This window comes from Triticum dicoccoides, chromosome 2A (genome assembly GCF_002162155.2).
Source record: "Triticum dicoccoides isolate Atlit2015 ecotype Zavitan chromosome 2A, WEW_v2.0, whole genome shotgun sequence".
In the NCBI taxonomy this organism is placed as follows: Eukaryota; Viridiplantae; Streptophyta; class Magnoliopsida; order Poales; family Poaceae; genus Triticum; species Triticum dicoccoides.
This window is the reverse complement of record NC_041382.1, coordinates 78,204,392-78,215,784: the sequence shown is the minus strand read 5'-3', so window position 1 is coordinate 78,215,784 and position 11,393 is coordinate 78,204,392. Positions and strand designations below refer to the sequence as shown.

General features: G+C 45.5%; 1 long non-coding RNA gene across 3 annotated transcripts; it reads right to left on the bottom strand.

Moving 5' to 3' along the window:
- Positions 1-2,537: 2,537 nt before the first annotated feature.
- On the bottom strand, positions 2,538-4,889 carry LOC119359010. Of its 3 annotated transcripts, none has more exons than XR_005172354.1 (6): positions 4,822-4,889; positions 4,057-4,153; positions 3,216-3,324; positions 3,051-3,126; positions 2,757-2,807; positions 2,538-2,686 (listed from the first exon to the last, which is right to left on the bottom strand). It is a non-coding gene; the product is annotated as an uncharacterized LOC119359010 (long non-coding RNA). The 3 variants fall into 3 exon arrangements; XR_005172352.1 differs by having other exon boundaries at positions 4,057-4,164; positions 4,822-4,884; XR_005172353.1 differs by having other exon boundaries at positions 3,216-4,153.
- Between the last annotated feature and the right edge of the window lie 6,504 nt (positions 4,890-11,393).

Below are 11,393 nucleotides of genomic sequence, written 5' to 3'. Positions count from 1 at the left end.
CTATCGCCGGCACAACACCTTGTTAGAGGATGCTGCTTCTGGCGGCGCACCAACTTTAACTTGGTGCGCAGCTATGCTGCAGAATGCTGTGACAGAAGAATGGTATGAAGTATGATTATGATACGTTTTTACCCAGTCATATCTATCTATTTCTGTTTGGCCATAACTTATACTACTAGCTATCATGCGTGGCGTACAGCCGCGTACAGCGCTGGTGGGTTTCTGTGGAGTGTTGTGCATCTGGTTCGGTTCATCTTTCTTTGTACTAGATGACTCGTTGCGCCAAATGGCGCAAAGACCTGTTTGAAAACCATGTTCGTGTTGATTTTTTTTACATTATTTGATAACTTTATGTTTGAGCAAGAGTAAAGATCATGTGAAACCATAAGTGTTGCTAAAATTAGGATTTAGCCAAGTAAAAAAAAGGTTTCACCAATGATACCAATTTTACCTATTTTAAAGGCAAGTCCTGAGGTAGATAGCACAAAAAATTGACAAAGGAAGAATACATTCAACATAAGATACTATTTCTAAAATCGAAGGACATCATATACATGAACAACATCAGATTAAAGATAAGTATGGATCTTAATCTTATAGAACCAAATTAAGTAGAACAAAATAAAAAATGGGGACCGTATATCCACACTAAGAACCAAAAAAGGACAAAATATATGACCAAATAGAAGTGTACACCACAGTACTATTCTCACCAGCATCGTTCAATTTTAAAAAGTAAAAAAAAACATCAAACATGGGAAGCTTACCGCCCATCCAAAAAATCATCGTACTCATGGCTATCATACATCATATAACATTTTTACTGAGAAGCCACTATTGAGAAGCCATGTGACAATTAACTACTGCATTGTATTTCCCATCACACAATGGACATACATAACTATCCCATATGAACCCAATCAGTACTTTCTCCAGTGGCTATTGCCGACAAAATTGGAGCTTCTCATGTACACCGGACAAACAAATGAAACTGTAGTTTTAGAGGTATTTTGGATTGACTGAAGCAAACACTCGTCATAGCACAAAGATCTGTTCCAGCCTCTTGCTGCAGCCTAACACATCTGAAGTGCTTTGAAATTACATAAAAACTGAGTCAATAAAAAAAAGAGCTATAAAGGCAAAATATTCACAATCTTTTGTAACACCCAAAACACTTCGACTTTGCTCACTTCTATATGCAAGTAAATAGGAACACAATGAAGCAAACAAAAACATGAGAAAGCAAACAATGACGGGAAGTGCTTAGGTTTTGTTGCTTAACTACTACCGTATGTTGTGGTGTTATTCTAGGCTGAGCATGGTCGGTTGAAGTATAATCATTCCTGCTTCTAGAGAGAGTGACTCAGATGGGGATGCAGAGTATGGAGAAATAACAGTGCTCTGCTTTTTCATTTTTTGTATCTGCAGTTTATTTTGTACAGAGGTAAGGCAGGCGCACAAACTCCTTGCCGTCTTGTCCCGCAGCTGCAATGACGGCGAGGACCTCCACGTGGATTGAACCAATAATGCCAAACACCATCAACCTAGATTATAAGTCAGATGCTCAAACCTACCAAACCTCCTGCAAACAAATAAAAGTGAGTTAATGAGGACATTGTGGTTGATTTGATCTAGATGAAATAGATAAAGAAAAAATGGCACATGCCAAACCGAGTAATTATTCTGCTATGCGTAATGTGGGATTTAATATAAATGGACCAAATTTATTTGAGCCTACAAATCAAAATCCTGATATATGTCACACAAATTACACAAATCAATACTTCTTAAAATACAAATCTCAACTTAAAACATATGGATTGCATCTAAATACAATAGTTATTCACAATAGGCAAAGTAATCCCAGAGTCACACAATGCCTCATGCATAAGGATATAAACAACCAATAAAATTCTATTGTTGTAAATAACTTCTAGTTATGCTCCCAGATTTTCGGCAACAATCTAAAGCACTGAGCAATTGCACTCTTCAGTTGCAACATATGCTTAACAGACAAAACCGAGCAAGAACAGCAGCCTATAACAGAATGCAGGAGACAAGTAGACAACAACACTGACCTAACAGTGCAGTCCTCAGGGGATCTACAAACTCTGGGAACTCGATCTCATCGAGCGCCTTGAAGACGTCTTCAGCGTTGATCGACTACCTCTTTCCGTCCTTGCACACATCATTGGCCCTGGAAAAAAGACCACCCTCGTGTAACCATCATCATCCCAAGAGTATCACATCACATGGAGAAGCCTAATATTATGCTGAAACTATCGACTCCTTGTGCATTGATTGGTTCTCTCTCTGGCGGCTCCCCCCTCGACCGCAGAGCAGAGCAATTAGCTGAAGAACTACCACAACGACGCATATCAGCCAAGAAACTTCCAAACAATTCACATAAGTATCAAATTCGTCACCCAAATCAGCCAAAAAAATGTCACCCTAATTAACCAAATACATCAAATCAATCAGGATTACTCCCAAGAATCAGAGCAAAAATGAATGGATATGGAGGTCACAACCTCTACATAAATGTTACTAAAGTATCCTTCATTCATATTCTGGTCCATGCACAACCATTCAGGTCTAGAAGTCACAAACTCCCCAAATAAAATGTTACAGGAAACAGAAATCCCAAGTGTGTTTCGATACTTCAGTCCAGCCCACAATTTTTTTTCTGAAACGGAAAAGTAAGGAATGAGTATCAGAAACCAACATATGTGGGCTAAAAAGGGGAACAAGCATACATTTGTTCCGACCAGAGGCATGATGTAGACTATTCGATCTCAGTGCACAGCCTGGAACAAATCAGAAAATCACAATATAGACACAAAAGGGATTCAAGAAGAAGGTAGAAATAAGTAACAAGATAGAGGGATCCTATCCAAATAGTGAACTGCATTTTTACAGTTTAGACTTTAGACCAACAGAAAATGGGAAATATTGCCTTGACTAAGGATTTGATACATCGTTGTCAGGTAGCAGGGGTTGTGGATTGATACTTTTTGCATGGATGTCAAAAGAAAATTTAGTTCATGCACCTGTAAATATCGCCATGGCGGCTATTCCTGTCAGCATTAGGAATCCAGTATGCTACAATCAATCGCTGGTATAGGTCTGTAGACAACCACAACAACAAAAGCATAAATGGTAGGACACTACACCAAAACAAACATAAGAGTGCACAATAGAGAATGCAGAAATACCATTAGAAGTTGTGGTTATCTATCCCTTCAGTCTTGAAGCTCGGCGGATAGCATGTTTGTTCATTTGATTGAGAAGTATCCATTATTTGGCATGTCTTCTAACCTTTAACTGAAAACAACCCAATAAAAGAGTGAGGCCATCCAGCACATGAAATATATTTCTGAAATCACAAAACGATGGCAGCTAATGTGCTAAAATCTGAAATACGTTGTGGCCATCTTAAGGTGGATATATGAGCAATCAATCTGCTCGTCGACCTCAAATTATCTTACTGAACTGATTAACCACTTCCAAAGCTTCTCCTCACAATAGAACTAACTTGTAAATAAAAGATAAAGAAAACAGAGGAAGAGTACTATCATATTTCAAAATCCTCAGTGGATGAGCTGGTAACGCAACATGTTAAGAAGCAAAATCTTAAATAAGGACATTTTGTAACTCAAAACCAAATAGGGTTGTAACCAAAGGTTAATTCCATATCAGTATTTAGAAAAGTGAGTGATTTGGTACATGGTAGATAGGATCAATGTGAACCAATAGTATTACTTGGATGCAAAAGGTGACACTTCAAATTCATGCTAAGATGAGAAACACCAGATGCGGCAAATAATAAATCAGGAAATCCTTATACTGAGCCTTGGATTCATCATATAGAGTAAATTTGTGTCAGGACAGTAGAGAAATCTCACGAGCTGAGATAAAAAATAAAAATGGTAACCGTCAATGTTGAAGACTGCTCTGCCAGAAAATACATATCAGCATAATGTGAAGGTTTCAAAATATTCATGAAGGAAAGATTTGTAAACACGCATATCATATTTAATCGAAGTTCAGACTGACTCGGTCGGTGTATCCTTTGATTCTTCTATTCCAAAAGAAAAACGGTCTCGCATCTTCTTTGCTTCCTTGCACATGAAACCTCAATTGTTGCATGTATCTGTAGACCATCTACATAAGAAGGAAGAAACATGTTAGAGTATACTACAGAGGAATTTTACAGCAGGCAAAATATGACTAAAGATTTCTGAGTACGGTACAAAATTTCCACTAAAACTGCAGGGGAGTTACCTGCCCAACTATAGAAAAAATTCAAGTTTTTTTTCTTCCTACCTAACAATGGGAGTGTTAAAGTGAAAAGAAAGCAAAGTGTTCAAGTGTTCTAAGTTCTGAATCCTAACAATCATTCCTCAAATAAGAAAAAAAAATCTTAACAGGCTAATTTCTAAAATGTAAGTTCAAGTTCAGATCAGTGTTTCACAATGCATTCACGGACATGGCTTCCTTGGGCAGAGCGGCACCATGCAAACCCTATATAATTTTCATCATCTTCAAGTTCGGACCACTGTTTCAACATACATCCACAAACTGTAGGTTTCTCTGAGGCTTAGTAGGAAGAAAAGAGATGGGAATTTGTGTACAAGTGTGTGTGCCTTACCCAATTAGATTGAACCTAAATCATAGCATAGGGGAATCGATCCTGTTCTTGGAACGAATCACCATAAATCAGTGGAATCCATCAAACCCTAGCCTAATTTACTGAACCAAATCTGAACCAAACTAATCTGGGCTTGAGCAAAGGAAGAGGTAGAGGAAGTAGGTTAATACCTTGAGCTCGAAACGATGTCGTCGGCGGGATGCTCAACCTTCTCCTCTCGTTCGCGCCCTGCGCCTCCACTGCCCTGGTTCGCTCCCTTCACACGGACGGGGGACGTAGACCTCCTCTCCCTTGAGGCTAATGCGAGGATCTTGTCGAGCGTGGCCGCCGCCGGCCGGCCTCCCTTCTCGGCTTCTTCCCGCGGTCTGGGCACGGCAGAGGAGTGGCAGATGGCGACGAGGACGATGAGGGAGATCTTTCTCCCTCCTCTCCTTCCTTGTCTCTCTCCCTCTCTCATCTTTTCTCTTCAGCAGATCGGATCGAGCGCCGCCGTTCTTTGCCGCCGCTGGAGAGGGCAGTGAAGAGGAGGAAGAGGCGGCACGGTGGATAGCAGGGCAGAAGGGGAGGAGGCGGCGGCGCCGTGGAGAGGGAGGGGAGCGGGGCGGCTAGGGTTGGAGGGGAGGGGATTGGGGCGGACGAGGGAGGGAGGAGCGAGGGGCGCGATGCCGTTTTCTACCTCGCACGGTGTGCTCGCGTGGTGCGCTGCAACCCACGCGCGGCGCGATACGGTGGACTTTTTTTCCTTCGCGTGGTACCGTGCGCTCGATGCCTTCGTTGTGACTACCTACCCCTTCATCCTTTATAAGTTAGATTTGCTCCATAGTGTTCTTCTTTCTTTCGGGTTTTGTTGCTAGGCTGACTTGTTGTGTGAAGCTCTGTTCAGTTGGTGTTAGATGACATGTTAGAACAGATGGTGATGCGATCATGCTTTCTGTTGATACATAATATCTTACATCTACTACCACTATAAAAGGAAGAGAGGGGCAGATCCAAACAATCACATCCATCCATCATCAAAATCTAATGGCCCTTAATTGTTTCGTGTTTAACGCTACAAACCACGCATCAAGCCACAATCGACCGATCTCTAATTTTCCCCGCAGTGAAAAAGAAAAAAAACCCGCTCGCACGACCTCCTTCTCCTCCCGCGCCATTCGCCTCGCGCAGCCGCGCCCTTCACCGCCGCCTCGCGCGCCGGAGCCACGGGAAGCCGCCGCAGGTCACCGGGAGCCTGCCCCCACCGCGGGTCGCTGCCTTCCCAGCCGCGGGAGCCCGCCCCCACCGCGGGTCACCGCCTCCCCAGCCGCCCCGCCGCGCCCTTCCCCACCTCCGGAACCGCAGCTTGGCCGCCATCACTCCGCCGCAGCTTGGGGGCAATACCGCGGGAGGGGCCATGGCTGCGGAGATGACCCACGCGAGCGCGAAGCCCAGGTAGAGGAGGGCTCCCGCCGAGACGCAGAGGACGCGCCCGAGCGCCAGCATCGGGGCGAGGGCCACGTGCACGAGCGCCAGCACCACGATGACGATCCGCGCCGGCGGGGGCAGGGGAGGGGCGGCACCGCGTCGGCAACGACCATCGGTCGGTTCGGGAAACCCTAGCTCCTCGAAGCTTCTCGATCGCACTCGGTGGGGGCGAAGTGGTTGGGCGGCACAGCAAGGGGATAGTGGTTTGTGGGAAATTGGGATTAATTAATGAGGAGCAGGGGACAGGGGAAGGGGGTTTTGCGGCGAGCTGTCCCGCTTCCCTTCCGGGTTAAGCTCTAACCCATTTCCTCTCTGCATGCGGATGCGGATTCAGGTTCTAAGAGCATATCTAGCAGACCCTTAAAACGCTCCAACCCGCAAAATAACCACCCGTTTACGGTTTTGGATGAAAAAAGTGGCCCGGTATGTGGGCCCATGACCTGTAAAAAAATTGGGAGGCATGGAAAATCTTCGCCCTCAACCTTCAGATACACAGGATGGGAGGCCGACCCGAGCTTGACCCTTATCGACTATGAGATTTGGCGGGAGAGACATTTCCACGCGGTTGTTCCCACCCTAAGCCGCCAACCACCTTCCATCACCCGCTCTGGAGCACCTTCCCCAGCTTCCTTCCACCACCATGGAAGCTTCCCGGTCATCAGTCATCATCGTGGATGTCATCCACACGCCATCCCCTTCAGCAGGTCTCCTCACCGATCATGTCGCACCCGTCGTCGTTCAAGGCTCCAATACGCTACCCCGCAAGCGGCAGGGCAACATCGTAGTCCAGGGCGGCGCTCCCGCAGCCCCTGTCAGGAAGGCACGCACGCACGCCGGCCCCGCCGCCTCCGATGTGAATTCGGTCGGGCACCCGCCAGCGAAGAAGGGGAAGGTTTCCGGTGCGAAATGCAAGAAGCTCGTCGGAAGACCTACCCCACCAACACCTCCCCTGGTTGCCCCGGCAAGAACTACCCCGAGGATGCCCGCCGACGGCGCTGCTACCGCCGCCCCCCGAGGTGTTCGACGGAACGGGCGTAAGGTATGATGCTTTGATTTCTTGTACTTCTTTCACTTTTCTCCATTGTGCGTGTTCGTGACTTGTTGAGCAAAATTGTAGTGCCGGTTTGCATGATGCGACTGTCAACTTCGTGCAAATGTTGGACGACAACATGATCGACATCGATCAAGCCCCGATCGGTGATTACCGTTACAATGAGATGGATGGTGGCATGCACAGTCACGGTGAGGAAGAATATGATGTGGAGGAGGTTGACGAGGGGGTGTTCGACGCAACGCAAGAAAAATCACGCGCAAGATCGAAGAACTACACGCCATTGGAAGATAAAAAAAAACTTGATCAAGGCTTGGGAATCGGTGTCTCTTGATGCGTGCACCGGCGCTGACCAAACCGCCAAGCGGTATTGGCAAAGGATAGAGGATCAGTACCTCAGCATGATGGCAAATTATCCCAACAGGATGCCACGCACCTTTCGGTCTCTCCCAGGTCGTTGGGACGTGATCAAGCCGATTTGTAGCCGTTGGGCTGCTTGTTTGACGCAAGTCCGCAATGCACCTCCAAGTGGTACTGTTGAATCCGATTATGTGAGTTTGTTTTCATGTCCCAAGTTGTGCAAATCTTTTGTAGCCGTCGGAGTGGTTGCATAATTTGGCATTGTTTTCATTTTGTAGGACAAAATTGCGCAAGAAAAGGTACAAGGACATGGAAACTTCCGATAAAAAAGCATTTCAACTAGAGCATTGTTGGGAATTTCTTAAAGATAGCGAGAAGTGGAAGGTGATTGGCAAAGAATCCCCACCGAAGAGAGGTGCACTCACCAAGAACAAGCCCGATGAAAACAAAAAGGCCCAGGACAAAATCAAGAAGGAAGTGGAGGCATCAAGCTTGCGGGACAAGTTAGATCATATGGTTAAGTCCAATGAGATATTGGTGATCAAGACATTGGAGGCAAAAAAGGAGTTGGCTGAGAAGAAGGCTCAAGAGAAGCAAGAGAAGTGACAACTACTCAACGAGGAGACCGTGCGCAAGGCCGCCATTCAGGAGAGAAGAGCCATGGCCAAGCTCCTTCAAGAGGAGAACAAGATCATGATGATGAATCAAAAATAGATGGATGGTCACCAAAGAATGGCATGACATGGCAAGGATGGAGATCTTGGAGAGGAGAAGGCTAGCCACAAGAGACCATGCAGTGCCAAGGTTCGGTGGTGGTTCGGCAATGGTGGCGGTGAAGATTTCATCTTGTGATGATGATGATGATGATGATGGCGTGATGATGGATGTGATGTCCTTTGGGTTGTGACGCAAAAACTATGTTCAAATGTCCCCAAAACTGTATTTGAATTCTCGAAATTTGTGTTTATTTGTTAAAATCGCGGTCAATTGCATTGTGTGGTTTTACGGTTATCTCTAGTTTGCGGGCTCTGTTCGGCCGCAGCCGATTTCAGCCCCTAAAACACGCTTTTCTCAGCCCTTATCCCGGTTATAAGGGTCGCGGTTTTAAATTGTCTGCTAGAGATGCTCTAACCGGGTACGTGGAAATGGTGAGTGCCTGATGCGATCCTGCACAATTACAGAATTTCTTTTTTACAAGAATTACTGAATTTCTTGTTCAAGCCACCGGGCCAAATGTCTAAATTTATTACCAAATTTTATTTCCAACGAAATAATACTGAGTTGGATTTCAGTTAGGGTTTTTGAATTAAAAAAACTCTCAATCGGGATCCTCAATTTGAAGTTGAAAAATTCTGAGGGAAATGGTTAACACCCAATTTATTTAGTTTGAAGTATTTTGAAAGTTTCAAGACCTAGTGCCAAATTATTATGATTGCATAATTAGGTAAATTTTCATTGAAAAACGGCTTGAAAGGAAAGGACTATATTGTCACAAGCAACTGAAAGTCCTGATAGATCCTTTCGCCTGGAAATAGATTTCGATGATAATCGGTTTGAAAGAGAAAACACACCCAATAACTAGATAAAAATAATATAATTGCAGTTCAATACAGTGTAATGAAAAATTGATGCTATGGACCACAGTCCATTATGCATAGATCGGAGAAGTGCCTTCAGATGTTACGGTTCGACAAAAGAAAATTGGGTAAAGCATGTGACAGTTTTCAACGACACAAAACGAAGGCAAGCAGACACCTCATCCATGATGGGCAGCCCACATTGCGATTGCCAACGAGATTCAAGGATCGAGAATTCTACCAAGAACGAAAGGGAAATTCAATCGACTGAATTTTAGTAAAATGGAAGAAAAAGGGCACACGTCTTTTTTGACAGTAGCGAATCTTGCAAACAAAAATTGGATAAAAATGTCTAACCTATTTTTTGACCATTGCTTTCTAGGCTAATTCATTCTTACATTGAGAGATTTTGTGCGAAGAATTTGTCTTAACTTATTTAACAGAAAACGGAAAATAATCAAAGTTAGAGGGCTTCTTCAATTTACACATGCATTTTGTTGTCAAATTACAAATAACAAATTGATGATTGAACAAACCGATCTAGCGCGCCCTAAGCTCGTCTCTGTAACATAGATAACCAATGCAAATTTATTTACCAAATATCCAACACTGATTGCGAATTTGTATCTCTGGTCATAGTATTAATCATCATAACGTTAAAAATGTAGACGAATTTCAGCAGCCAATACGAGGATGAAAACGACAACACAAGCCTGCCAGCAGGTAGAGTTTAACATTCTAACAAAGGACCCAACGACCACGATGGCAGTAGATAAACATAACCACGAGGATAGTCGAAATGCATGGCAACGCAGACATAGCCCACTTGCAGAACGTTACTACCATGCATACAACATAAGAATGCAAACCGACGACAGTCATACCAATTCATCACCAGATTAATGTCTCATGGAATGGAAGCATTTTCTTCCAACGGGGTATTACAAACAGGACACAAATTCTACCAACATGTATACACCAATACTCCAGTGCAAACTTGTAAGCAAGTAGCCTGGAGTAGCATCGAACATCATCACCAGATCCATAATGACCCACAAACTTCACGGCTATTGATGATTACAGTCTAGTAATATCAGAAATAAGCAAGTCTACAAAAGTTCCCATGGCTAATGACGATTAGGATCTACTAATAATAGAAAGAAGCAAGTATTCAAAGGCTGTTTTTCCTCTGAAAACTTGCATCTGTTGGGATCACTCACAACCATCAGTGGAATGGGCACTGTAGCTCCTTGCCAAATTCTGCGGACACCCTCTCTTCTTAGCTTCATCTGCCAACAACCAGGCCCAAGATTTGATTAAATTACCACATAAAAGAACATTGCCAAATCAACATTAAGCATCCAATAGTATACTCCTTCTGTCCCAAAATAAGTGTCGCAAGTTGTACATAAGTTGAGACACTTATTTCCAGACGGAGGGAATATTTTCAACTTGAAGTCGTGTAAATCTAAAGCCCATGCCACTCATTTTCCAGCAATGAAGTAACTTCTATCTTGTGAGATATTATAGAATTCGAATCTTTCTCATCCTTGCAATTGGTAGTGATAAAACACACAACTGATGATATAAACTTGAAACATCATATATTAGCTGTTCTCAAACGCACGTCTGCCAAAATGTAGTGGCATAGCACGAGGGGCTACCCTTCCTGTGGGGTTCGCCGGGCTCGGAGAATCCGGCCGTTGCTAGGCATGGCCGGCCGTGGGGATGCACCGCCGCCAGCCAAGAAGCCCTCCTCCGGTCCAGCGGGACAGGGTGGGGCAGTTCCGCCGCCGGTGGCGGGTGCCGGACGTGGCATCCTGGCGCAGCCTGGCCAAAGGCCGCCGGCGGGCGGGGCCGTCGTGCAAAGTCACCCAGGCAGAGGCGCTGGCCCCGTGGGTGCGCGGCCTCCGGGGCAGGGTCACCTGCTGCCGGCCTCTGGGAGGGGTAGCCTGAGGCCGCCGGCGCCAGGCGCGGTGCCCGTTGTCCCTGCTGCCAGACGGGGTGGTCTGAGACCACCGCCGCCAGGCGCGGCGCCGATTGCTCCGCCGGCTGCGGGTCGTGGAGGCCCTAGACCTCCAGTGCCGGGCGCGCCTGGTGTGACTACGGCTGGACGCGGGGGTTTGCCGGCGACCGCAGGCAATCAACCACGGGCTGCACCTCCGCCCCATTATGTTGCTAGGCCGACGCTATACCAGTCCGGTACGATAAAGACTAATCAGCACTCTAACAACAGAGAGCCCAATGATCCACCCCAAGGTCAGTGGGGGGATGATGGGTTTGATGCGTA